The 12,168-nt window shown below is 49.3% G+C and overlaps 1 long non-coding RNA gene across 2 annotated transcripts; it reads left to right on the top strand.

The window, feature by feature from the left end:
• The first annotated feature begins 2,776 nt into the window (after window positions 1-2,776).
• LOC122233060 lies at window positions 2,777-6,015 on the top strand. 2 transcript variants are annotated; one of them, XR_006210507.1, is made up of 3 exons: window positions 2,777-3,688; window positions 4,004-4,233; window positions 5,754-6,015. It is a non-coding gene; the product is annotated as an uncharacterized LOC122233060 (long non-coding RNA). The 2 variants fall into 2 exon arrangements; XR_006210508.1 differs by having other exon boundaries at window positions 2,778-3,688; window positions 4,004-4,199.
• Window positions 6,016-12,168: the final 6,153 nt, after the last annotated feature.

Here is a 12,168-nt window from a genome sequence, read left to right as displayed (position 1 = left end):
CCAAAGTACCAGGTTCCCAGGTCCTGGTTCCACAAAGGGCGGTGTTTGCTCGTGGGCAGCTGGCAAAGCCTCAAGAGGCCGGGAGGAGGGCCTCCTGGGAGGTGTGCCAGGCTGGGTGGTGAGGGAGAGGCTGAGTGGCAGGAAACCCTGCAGGGGGTCAGGCAGATCCCTCCTCTCCCATATCCCCCAATACACATGGGGCAACAGGGGCCCAAGGAGAGAAAGGCTCTTGCTCAGGGGTTGCACTATAAATCACTGCAGACTTCCCACCTATCTGCTCTTGGCTTGGGCTCCTGCCTGGCCTGCCATCCTCAGTGCCTTTGCCAGTGGCCACCCTCCCCCATAGCCTGGGCATTCTGGCCTTCCACCTTCCTCCATCCGTCCCTCCGTCCGTCCACGGCTGCCCAGTGGCTCCTCACTGCCCCCTCCTCCTCCCCCCGACTCTTACTCCCTCCTCTGTCTCCCGCCCCAACTCTCTCTGTCTTTGTTGCAACCACCCACCCACCTTTTGTTTAACATCTCATTTCTTTCCTCCTAGAAGACTGTATTTGAACAATTAGGATAATTGAAGTTTTCCTCAGAACTCTGGCCAAAACATATCAACCTTTCATGGAAACGGGGCGGGACACCAGTGCCCCATTGGGGAGCCAAGTTCAAGTTTCACCGCAGGCTGAGAGGGTCAGGGTGTCTCTTACTTCCCTTGCTCTGCCACCCGCCACGTGGTGAGCTCATGTCTCAGGAGCACCTGCCTGAGTGCTCCTACACGTCTGGAGGCACCCGCCTTGCCGCGCCAGCCCGTCCTTCACGCATGTCGGGATATTTGAAGGTGAGGCCGACCCTGCTGGGGCTCCCTATCGCCCTCAGGAGAGAGTCTGGCTTCTTCACAGCTCACGGGGCCTCGGCGATCTCACCTGCCCCACTGCACCTGCTTCAGCTCTTGCTGTTTCCCGTTGTCCTTGGCTCTCCAGCTACACGGAGTTCCTTGCAGGTCTGTGCACCTGTCATGATGTCTCACAGAGTGGAGGAGGGTGTGACCTCTGTGGAGAGACTTTTGAATCCTGGCTCAACCCTCTCCCCACTGAGACCTGGGAAGTTACAGAGCTGCTCAGGGCCTTGGGGTCCCCGCCTGAACTGTGCCTAAGAAGAGGACTGTGGTGGGCAGAATCATGGCCCCTCCACACGCCCATATCCTGATCCCAGAGCCTGTGAAGTTTACCGCACGTGGCAGAAGGGACTTGGCAGATGAGGTTAAGTTAAAGACCTGGAGATGGGAAGACCGTCCTGGATTATCCAGGTGGGTCCAGTGTCATCACAGGGGGCCGTACAAGGGCACACCGCTGGCTTTGAAGGTGGAGGACGGGGCCAGGAGCCAAGGAACACAGGCAGCCAGGCTCTAGCAGCCAGAAAAGGCAAGGGAGCAGATCCTCCCCCACAGCCTCTGAAGGGCAGCAGCCCTGCCGGCACCTTGACTCCAGCCCAGCGAGACTGGTTTGGGACTTCTGACCTCCAGAGCTGTGAGATACCCACGCATCTGTGTCGTGTTAGGGCACGAAGTTTGCAGTTTGTTAACAGCAGTCATAGGAGGCTAATACAAGCCCCGCCTCATTGGCTGTGAAGACTCCGTGAGTTAAGACAGGTGCTCAGAAGAGCACCTGGTGCAGGGCGCCTGGGGGGGTGCAGTCGGTGAAGCATCCAACCCTTGGTTCCGGCTCAGGCCATGGTCTCGCCGTTCATGAGTTCGAGCCCCGCGTCGGGCTCCGTGCTGACCGCTCGGAGCCTGGAGCCTGCTTCGGATTCTGTGTCTCCCTCCCTGCCCCTCCCCCACTCGTGCTCTGTCTCTCTCAAAAATAAATAAACTTAAAAAACTATACTAAAAAAAAAAAAAAGAGCACCTGATGCACACGCACTCAGGATATACCGGAAGTAATAGTAGTAAGAAGTAGCAGTTGCTGTGTTGGTGGTGATGTCACATCTCCTAGAATGTTGCACGTAGCACCTGGAACGTCCGCCTCTGCTGTCTCCCTCCCGCCGCGCCCCCCCCCCCCATACTTACTCTTCTGTTCGCCCTTCCTGACTCCTGACGCTACCCAGTTATCACCTCCTCCAGGAAGCTGCCTCTGACGCCTCCCTCCCCGTGTTGGAGCCAAACCACTGCCTTCTGCATACTCCCGCAGTTGCCTCGTAGCCCTCGTCACCTTACATTGTCACGCTCTGTTCGCATGCCCATCTTCCCTCACGCTGGACCATTCATCCATTCGACAAGTTGATAACGCGCTTATTACACACCAGGCACTATTCTCAGTGTGGGGGATACATTTCACAAAGCAGACAAAACTCTCTGCCCTCACGGGGCTTACCGTAATGAGGAGAGACGGATAAGCAAATCAATGATTTATACAGTCAGATAGAAGATAGATCACATGGAAAAAAAGGAAGAAGACAAGTGGGATGGAGAGTATGTGGGGGTGGGGTGGGGATGTTGCCGTTTTGAGTGGCAGTCGAGACGGTCTCACGGAGAAGACTGTATCTGAGGGAAGATTTAGAAGGCGTGATACAACTGTGTGGACCGGACACCTAGGGGAGAGCCTTCGACGCAGAGGATGACAAGTGCCAAGGCCCTGAGACTTAGCGTGTGTTGTGGGTTGCATTATGCCCCCCTAAAGATATGTTAAGTCGTAACACCCAAGTATCTGTGAATGTGACCTTATTTGGAAATAGGGTCATTGCTGATGTAATTAGTTCAGATGAAGTCACACTGGAGTAGGGTGTGTCCTTAATCTAGTATGACTGATGTCCTTGTAAGAAGAGGAAAAGAGACAGAGTGATGGAGACACATGGAGGGACAGGGGGACGCCATGTGACCACAGAGGCAGGTCTATAGGACCAGGAATGCCCAGGATTGCCAGCTGTCACCCAGAAGCTAAGAGACAGGCATGGAAAGATTCTCCCTAGAGCCTTATGAAAGATCATGGCCCTACTGATCCCTTGACTCCAAACTTCTAGCCTCCAGAGTTGGGAGAGAACACATTTCTCTCGTTTCCATCCCCTCAGTTGTGGTAATTTGTTACAATAACCCTGGCAAACAATGCAGCTGTGTGTGAGGAGCAGCGAAGAAGCCGGCGAGGCTGAAGAGGAAGAGAGGGGACGTCAGGGGGAACCTAGAGCCGGGCCACGTGGGGCTTTGATCCCAAGTGAGACGGGGCACCGCGGGGAAGATTGTGAGTCACCGAGTGCCACGGTCTCACGTATCACCTGCTGCTCCATCCTGGTTTCTCTAGCAGCTTGCCCAGACCACGGCGTGTAGCTGACGCGTACTACTGTTCCTCCTTCCTGTCCCAGCTAGAGGTTCTGGCTTGGAGGCTATGAGATAAATACGTGTGTCATTGATGAGATGAAGGAAGGGTGACTAGGTTCTGGCCACACAGAGGATGCTCTGATAACTATAATATTTGGGTTGATAAAAGAATACGTTTTTCACTTGGGATGCCCGCAGACATTTTTTTTTAACGACAGGACACAGTTTTCGTCTTAAACCCTTAGAGTCATTTGTTTCGTATTTTGATTAAAAAATTGTGCATTGTCAATGCAGGCCCACAAAGTATTGATTTTCAAGACTCTTGTTGTGGCTGATGTGTCCTACAGATAAGCTTCCATTCCTTCTCCATGAGGCTTTCAGCACCGGATCTCGGTAGGCACGTTATTATGGGGAAGCATTGATTTTTGCCCAGGACAGTATGCCTTCTCTTTGAGGAAATGAAAATGATGACAAATGAAAAGCCATTTTTCAAAGCGACTTTGATTCTTGTAGTTTATGATTCAAAAATGAAGGCTGGGAGAAGGGACCCTAATCTTCGGTGCTCATTATTTGGCTCCACAGGTAAAGGGACACATTTGTGCCCAAGGAGCCCTTAGTAGGCCCGCAGGAGTCTGATGGTAGCAACGGTGGCTCTCATTTTCGGAAGCTGTGGTGCAGTTGAGCGCACTTGTCTGTTTCACATTTCAGAACCCTACCAGCCTGCCGGGCAGAGGGTTCACATCCCAGCTCGCGGGTGGCGCACAGGCTCAGAGAAGCAGAGCCTCCTTTTTGTGGTCATACGGCAGGATGCGAGGTGTCTCCAGATTTGATGGACATTCAGATAAGACAAGATGTGTGTCTGAAGGCGGGAGTGGATAGAGAGCCGCACAGTGCTGATGCCACGGTAACAGAACAAGGGCTCAGAACAGGAGGGCAAGGTAGGGCGGGGCCCCTCTGAGGCCTGGGTCTGCAACCAGCTGGGTCACGTCAGCCAACCTCCTCAGCCTCTCTGAGCCTCCAGGTCCCCTCTCTACGTGGCGGGGGGCGGGGGGGGGGAGGTTGCCCCCCCATGCTGCCACCTCCCCAGACTGCATTGCACAGGAGATACTAGAGAAAGTGCTTCATAAGTTGTGAAGGGCTCTTCATAAGCCGAAGGTAATTGCTGTGTAGATAAGAGTGTTGATTGTAGAGTCCATAATTTCTGGAAAATTTATAACTATTATATTGGTTTTTTTTTTTAAACTGAGCCATTACTGCGTGTGCCTGCCGCTGTGCCTAATGCTCCACACAAGTGATGTTTAATTCTAATTATGAATTATGTCCCTGCGAGGTAGACACTAATGTAAGCACACTCGTTGTGCAGATGAGGAAACTGAGGCTGTGAGACCTACGATAATTCGAGGGTAACGCTGAGGGTCACACCGCTAATAAAGGAGAATTCAAACTGGGCTCTGTATGACTTCAAAAGCTTCTAAGCCTCAACCCGCTCCATTAGAGTGATAATAGGTCCTGAGATGGGCCAGTGCAAGGCCTGATTCCAGATGATGAAAACATCTGTAGGAAGCGTCAGGCCCAAGGTCACCCAGAGCCAGTGGCTCAGAGAGATGTGTTTTGCCAGCCGGGTCCAAGGTTTCCTTCTTGCCTCTTCTGCCAAATCATCATCTGCCTTTTTTGTTCCTGCTTGCTCTGGAGGGCCTTTGTTCTCATAGCACTTACAAATCGAGGGGCACACTGGCAAAGAGGAATTGACAACCAAATGCAATGTGTGAATTAAAAACATTTATTTTTTTAGAATTAAAGAAGACTATAAAAGACATTTTTGGGACAGTTGGGAAGTTTTAAATACAAATCCTATTTTAAGTAGTATTACTTTACGAACATTACATTTTTAGGTATACCGTGGGGATGCTGTTATGAGGGAGACTATCCTTAGTCCCAGGAGACCCATCCCAAAGTGGTCTTACGCTTGCAACCCACACTCAAATAATTTGGGAAGAAACACCAGGGAAAGAGAAAGAAGATGTGGGAAGGTATTAATGATTGGTGAATAGATGAAAAGTATATGGATGTTAATTGTCCTATTCTTTCCAGTTTTCTGTAGCTTTGAACATTTTTAAGTAAAATGTGGCAGTGGAGGGAAAATGATTCCAGGAGCAATCCCACTTGCTGAATGCCTTTTGCGGGCTGGGCTCCAGGCCAGGCACTGGCATGAGCTACCTTATTTGTTTCTCCCAGACTCTCTGTAAAGTAGGTGTTGTTATTTTCTTTTCGCAAATAACCTAACAAAGCTCAGAGAGGGTGAGTGGCCAACACAAGATCACACAGCAGGCGAATGGTGAGCTGCAAGGGAGTGTGAAGGTTTCCAAGCTCCTCCTCCTTCCCCCACCCCATTCTTCCTCTCCTGTCTTTTTCATGATGGGCACGCATATAGAAGAAATTGCTTTTCATATCTCAACAGGAAACTTAAAGGCTTGGTTAAAACAACAACAACAGCACACTCTACGCTGTTAATCAGGACCCTGAATCAGAAGCAAGAGAAACAGGAACTCCAAGTATCAAAAGCTTCCTTCTCTGACCAGAGTCCCCATAGGAAAGAGAGTTCTGGAAAAATAAATGTTGACATTTGACACCACAGGAGCACCAATTTAAAAAGGCACTTTAAACCAAAATTGACTTCACAAAAATCAATATTGAAAAATCAGACTTGGATTCCAATGAAATATCAGTCTCTTGATGTTTATTGACTTGGGTAAATGTTGGCATTTTACTGCCCAGAATTAAAATAATGGAATTTTAGAGCTAGACAAGACTTCTGAGATCATCCTGTTACCTACTAATATCTCTTTCTGGATGCTTCTTAGCCGGACACTGTTTTTATTATGTTTAATTATCCCGTCTTAAACCGTGTTTAATTTTATAAATCTCCCCCAAATCTCGGTCCCATGGGCACAAGTTCTAGTAACTATCTTACTTTCAGAAAGAAGAGCCAGGGCTCTTCTGGCTTAAACTAAAGCTGCCCCTTTAGAGGGGAGGGTACTGGCCTGAGGTTGTGGAGCTGGGGGCAGCCCAGGCTGGAAGCCCAGGCTCACCACTGTACCACACTTGCCCCTCCAGTCCCTCCTCTTCTGTATCCCATCCATCAGGTGGCTGGTAAAAGAGCATGGCTTATTCACTAGAATGTGGTGGCGAGGTGGGAACCATGTTAACTGGATGTCAGCTGGGAGTAAACAGAGAGAGGGAGGGAGGGGAGGAGGGAGGCTCTCTTTGCCTTCAGATGGAAGCATCCTTTGTCATGGTTTTAGGGATAAGACACACAACAGGCCATTAAGTTAGAGATACTATTGTTTCATTCGAACGTGCTTTCATCTGCCTAATTAAATACCACACACAAGCCCCCAACTATTGTGATCAAACATTCCCCACAAAGTCAAGATTACAAGGATGGTGCAAGACTGGTAATTATGCTGTGCCTGGCTCCCCTTCTGAGGGCCCCTGTTATTAAGCCATTTAGAGGGATCTTGTGGAATAAGGGTGGACGCCCTTGGTGAGGTCTGAGACCCGGGAACTGAGGACACAGGATCAGTCTGTCCCGAGGCCTGACTGCCGTGGGGATGCGGGCTCCCGACACGGGTAAAAGGCACACTTCTTAATGATGGCGAGACTGAGAATAACAGCTACTTCTTTGGAGCGGTATTTTTGGAGTCCTTTCTACCTACCCAGCAGTGGGCTGAGCTTTTTACACACCTTTCTCCTTTTAGTCCTCATCAACCACCCAGTGGGATGGGTATCCTTCCATTTTATAGATGTGCAAATCCAGGCTTAGGCTGGTGGGGGGACTTTGGCTTCAGGTTGTATGGGCTGCAGGTAGTGGACCCAAGCTGGACACCAGTCTCTGGCTGCACGTTCAAGTCTTGCAGGAGATCAGCAGTTCCAGGAAGGTCCCAGCCCCTGTCAGCCATACCCCCCCTCCACCCACATACAGCCTACTGGTTGGCTCGGTTTGCCAAGTACCTTGACCCCCTCATCCTGGACTCCTAACCAACCCATCTCCCAGCAGCCCACTCACCCCATGGATATCGCTGCTCCTATGCTCAGTCTGTCCCTGACGTGACGTGAGTGCTTGTTTTACTGAACCTTTTTTGGGGGGTAACGGATGATCTGGGGCTCCCATATTCACCAGAGGAGAGATAATGATTTTGAGGTGATCTAATCAGAGAATGGAGGCCAAAGAAATCCATTTAGGAACCCTAGTTATCTGATTGTGCAAAATAAGCCAGAAAATCCCATCTCCCTTGTCACTCCTGCTGGACCTTGGTATTTTTGCGTGGGCCACAGTGTGTGTCTAATGCACACGCTTTCATTGTGAGTTCGACCAGCACAAGAGTGTAACCATGTCAGAGATCTTAGAGGCCCTTGTGGTCACAAAGAGCGCTGTGTCCCCACCTCTCCCCAAACTGCATTTGTACGCCCTCCTCTGGACATCCTCAGTCTCCTTTTTGACTCCCTCACGGAACTTCACACACTACCTTTTACTCTCTGTGCCCTGCTTCCCTCACTCACCTGACGCTCACCTCCCTCAGGGCGGCCTGGGTCTCATCCACCCTGGTGCCCTAGGGCTCGGCCCAGAGCTGTGGCCCCAGACGTGTTTTGGTTCCTTTTGGTTTGCAGCCCAGTTTAGTATTCATTCAGACACACACACCTGACAGCAACCTGCGACCACCCATCCTAGAGAGGATTTATTGTGGTGAGTCGGGAAGTTGTTTAAATGCAACGTGGTACCTGGTGATGATCCTAGGTCCTGTGCACGCTTTCGGAATGTGAATGGAGTGTGGTTCCTGGGGAAGGCTGAAATGTGGGTGTTTGAAGTGACACACAGTGCCAGAGGGGCCATGGGGGCCTGCCTCTGCACGTTGAGAGCAGGGAAATTTAAAAAATGCCTAAGTCGGAAACTTCTGTTTGAAAATATGGAAAACGTATTCATACATCAGCACCTCACTTATCCAGAGGGCGTGGGTGTAGCCGCTTCGCCTATCCAGAACCCAGCCTGGAGTCTGCGGGTCTCTGAGCTGCTGGTAGAGAAGACTCTTATTAAGATTCATTCAGTTTATGAATGGGAGCTCTGCTAAGGGCTGTGCTCGTGCCTGGCTGTACTTGTTTTGTTCACCATTCTCACCAGCATTGTGAAATTTGGTTCCCAGTCGATGGCAAGTCAACCAGCTGGGAGCGGGTGTCAGGTTAATGGAGGCAGGGAGCTAGCGGCAAGAAATGACAGCATGTCACCTGACTCGCAGGGTGAGAGGGGAAAGAAAATGTCAGACGAGGACCTAAAGACTAAAACATTGGGGGAAATTAAGTCGTGGGGCAGGGCACCCTCGCCCCCCTACGCCCTGTGCCTTCGTGGTGAGCTTCACGGGACCTCCGGCGGCTCCACACTCGATTTCATAATCCTCCGTTGGATTTGCTAAGTCACTCAACCTCTCGGAGCCTCTGTTTACTTCTCTGTAAAATGCAAATAATAACTTATTTGGTTTCTGTATATCAGGCACTGTTCTGAGCTCCTGACCGGTGTCAGTTAATTTAATTCTCACAACTGACTGTGCAGTAGGCATCATTTATTAGCACCGAGACGTTGAAGCACAGAACGGAGGCAGAGCCGCCCAAGCCCACGGACCTCACGAACGGCAGACCCCCAGGATGCAAAGCCATGGCTGGGCTCCGGCCACATTCCTGACCATGGCTGGTACTCTGGGAGCAAGAATCACCCCTCCTTCACCGAGCTGTTTAGAGGGTTCAACTGCACACGTGTGAAGGCGCCTAGCACGCATCCAGTGGTCTGGATGAAAGTGTCCGGGCAGTGCAGGGCGCTGTTTGTTCAGGAGAGCGGGGGGGTGGGCTGTGACTATTCCTGGAGCTCGAGGTTGGAGGGAGGGAAGGGAGGTGGGAGGGGCTTGCATATGCCACTTGATTGAGATGCTACTGTATTATTGGGATATTTTTTTCTTTTCTTTTTTAAAATTTTTTATTTTTATTTATTTTTGAGAGACAGAGACAGAGCACCAAGCAGGAGAGGGGGCAGAGAGAGAGGGAGACACAGAATCTGAAGCAGGCTCTGAGCTGCCAGCTCAGGGCCCGACACAGGCCTCGAACCCATGAACCATGAGATCATGACCTGAGCTGAAGTCGGACGCTTAACCGATGGAGCCACCCAGGCACCCCTCTTTTCTTTTTTAAGGTTTATTTATGTTGACAGAGGAAGAGAGAGGGGGGTGGGAGGGGCGGAGAGAGAGGGAGACAGAGACTCCAAAATGGGCTCTGGGCTGTCAGCACAAAGCCTGACTTGGGGCTTGAACCCATGAACTGTGAGATCGTGACCTGAGCTGAAGTAGGATGCTCAATTGACTGAGCCACCCAGGCGCCCCTACATTTTCTACAAGCATGTGTTACCTTAGCAATTTAAAAACGTTCTTGGGGGGAAGAGAGAGAATGATAAACGATAAGAATGTGTTTCAAAGCTGCAGGTGTCTACATGTGTATTGCATTTTAAAAATGAGTCTGTCGAAAAATACTTGGAAGTTTGGGCATTTGAAGGTATACGCTCGGGTTATCTAGAAATTCACTCGCGTGGAACCGTCGGTGCTGTCTCATGGCTCCACTGTGGGTGTTGCCTGTTGCTGCACCCATGGGCTTGCAGTCTTTCCTCATTTCCTTAGTAATTCTCACACAGGGAGCCGCACTCCGAGCCTCCGAGGGCTGTAACTGTCCTCTCGTCCATCTGCATAGACATCAATGGTGCACGCTGGTGTGTCTGCACCTGCTGGGACCAGCGATCCCAGGCGGTACAGTGTCCCTGCATCTGGAACCTGGTGAGTGAGGCATCAGAAGTGGACCAGACAGCCTCGGGTTGGACTGTGGGACAACCCTGGGAGAGGCTTGTTTTGGGAGAGCAGTCTGTTCTGTTGGGGGGGATCAGGGAAGAGAAGCTGTAAGCTGTTCGGGGCTGAGAGAACAACGTATGCTAAAAGAAGAGAGGAGGTTTATTTGCCTTGAAAGTCTATATCTGGGGAATAGAATCCTGTGTAGAAAGAGTGAGCCCCTGGTCAGCCCTCAGTTGGTGGTATCATTTCCTGGTAAGTTCTGTATGGCTTATGTTTATATATTTATTCCTCCCTCCCTTCCTTCCTTCTCCTGCTTCTGGCTTACCTGCTTTGTTTTAATCAGGTATGGTAAGATGTGCAGACATGGAAATGACTGTCACAGAGGAAAGAAGTCCCCTAGAAGCAGGAAGCAGGCCACCCCAGGCAGGGCACACAGGGAAGCCCCAGGGATGGTCAGGAAGCAGAGGGAGTAAGGGGAGACGTGGGCAAGAGCCCTAATTGTGGTTTCCATGGGAAGGATCTGGCAAGGCAGAGTAAGCAGCTTAAGATTGACTGGTTTGGATAACTTCCCTGGGCTCTGGGGCTTAGGGCTGCCCTTAATCATCTGGTACCTGGTTCTAGGGTGACTGGGGCAGGTGGATAGTGGTGGCCCAGAGTGTGAGATGAGAGCCCCCCAAAATGAAGTGGTTGGGGGTGTGGACCCTGGATTGGCTTGCATATAAAAGGCTCACAGACTAGTTGTTTGTTATCTCTGAGAATTGGCTAATCCTGGGAGAGGAGGTCAGCAAGGCTCCATATGTCAAAACTAATCCTACCCTCCCTCCCTCCCTCTCTGCTTTCCTTCCTCACCTCTTTCCTCCTTACTTCCAATGTGAAAACACATCACAAAGTATTTCAAACATGCAGAAAGAAAAAAAATATATAGTGACAATATAGCTTATACCTTCATCTGTGATTGGAAAAGTGTGAATATTTTTCCCCCAGATCTCATCTTTCAAAGCACCGGAACATTGCAGATGCAACTGAAGCCCCCTTCTTCCCCTCCCCTCCCCCTCCCTCCCTTCTTCCTTCCACAGAAATAACAACTGTCTGCAAGTTGGTTGTATTTTTCCCATCTCTATTTTTATATTTTACTACAGATGTACATGTCCATAAACAATATATAGTATTTTTAAAGCTTTATATAAACATCATACTGTACATAACATTCTGCATCCCATTTTGTATACTCCTTTTAGTTTGTCTTTTAATAGGTGGTTTTAATTGGTTTATATTTATTGTGATTGCTGACATATTTCTACCATCTTATTTTGGGTGTTCCTTCTGCCATCCCCTTTTTTTCCTCTGCTGACGTGGTTATACCCTTAACATTTTAGCACACATTCTAAATTATATTTCTTTTTTTCTCCTAAAATCTAAAGTTACACAGTATCTTTCTTCTGTACTAAATCTGGCAAGCATTGTAGCAATGCCTGACAACCCACTAAATACCTGCTCTGTATTTCTTGTTTCCTAGAATTTGGGATCCACTAATTTTTAAAAATTAGTTATTTTTGGCTTTTAGTTAACAATTACATTTGCCAACAAATTTTACCAGTGCCTTCACTTACCTTTTTTTTTTTTTTGTCTTTTCTTTTCTTTCTTTCTTTCTTTTTTTCCCCCTTACATTTCTTCTTCTGGGTTCACTTTTATGCTTGCTGAATTCACCCTTAAGTAGTACTCAGTGTGTATGGTAGGGGTTAAGGGTGGTCAACTCTCTTAGTATTTGGTGTCTTAAAATGCCTCTGTGTTCCTTGAGTAACTGTGTTCCTCTGTTACTCTTGAGTAACAGTTTAGCAGGGTATAGAATTCTAGGCAAATGGTAATTTACCTTCAGAACTTTGTCTTTTGGATCTCTTGTTGTTGACAAGAAGTTTGTTGTCCATCTGGTTATTGATTCATTATGAACTGTCTTTGGCAGCTCTTAAGAGCTATGCCTGGAACCAGCTTACTGTCATT

This window comes from Panthera tigris, chromosome D4 (genome assembly GCF_018350195.1).
Source record: "Panthera tigris isolate Pti1 chromosome D4, P.tigris_Pti1_mat1.1, whole genome shotgun sequence".
In the NCBI taxonomy this organism is placed as follows: Eukaryota; Metazoa; Chordata; class Mammalia; order Carnivora; family Felidae; genus Panthera; species Panthera tigris.
This window is presented reverse-complemented; position numbering and strand designations above follow the sequence as displayed.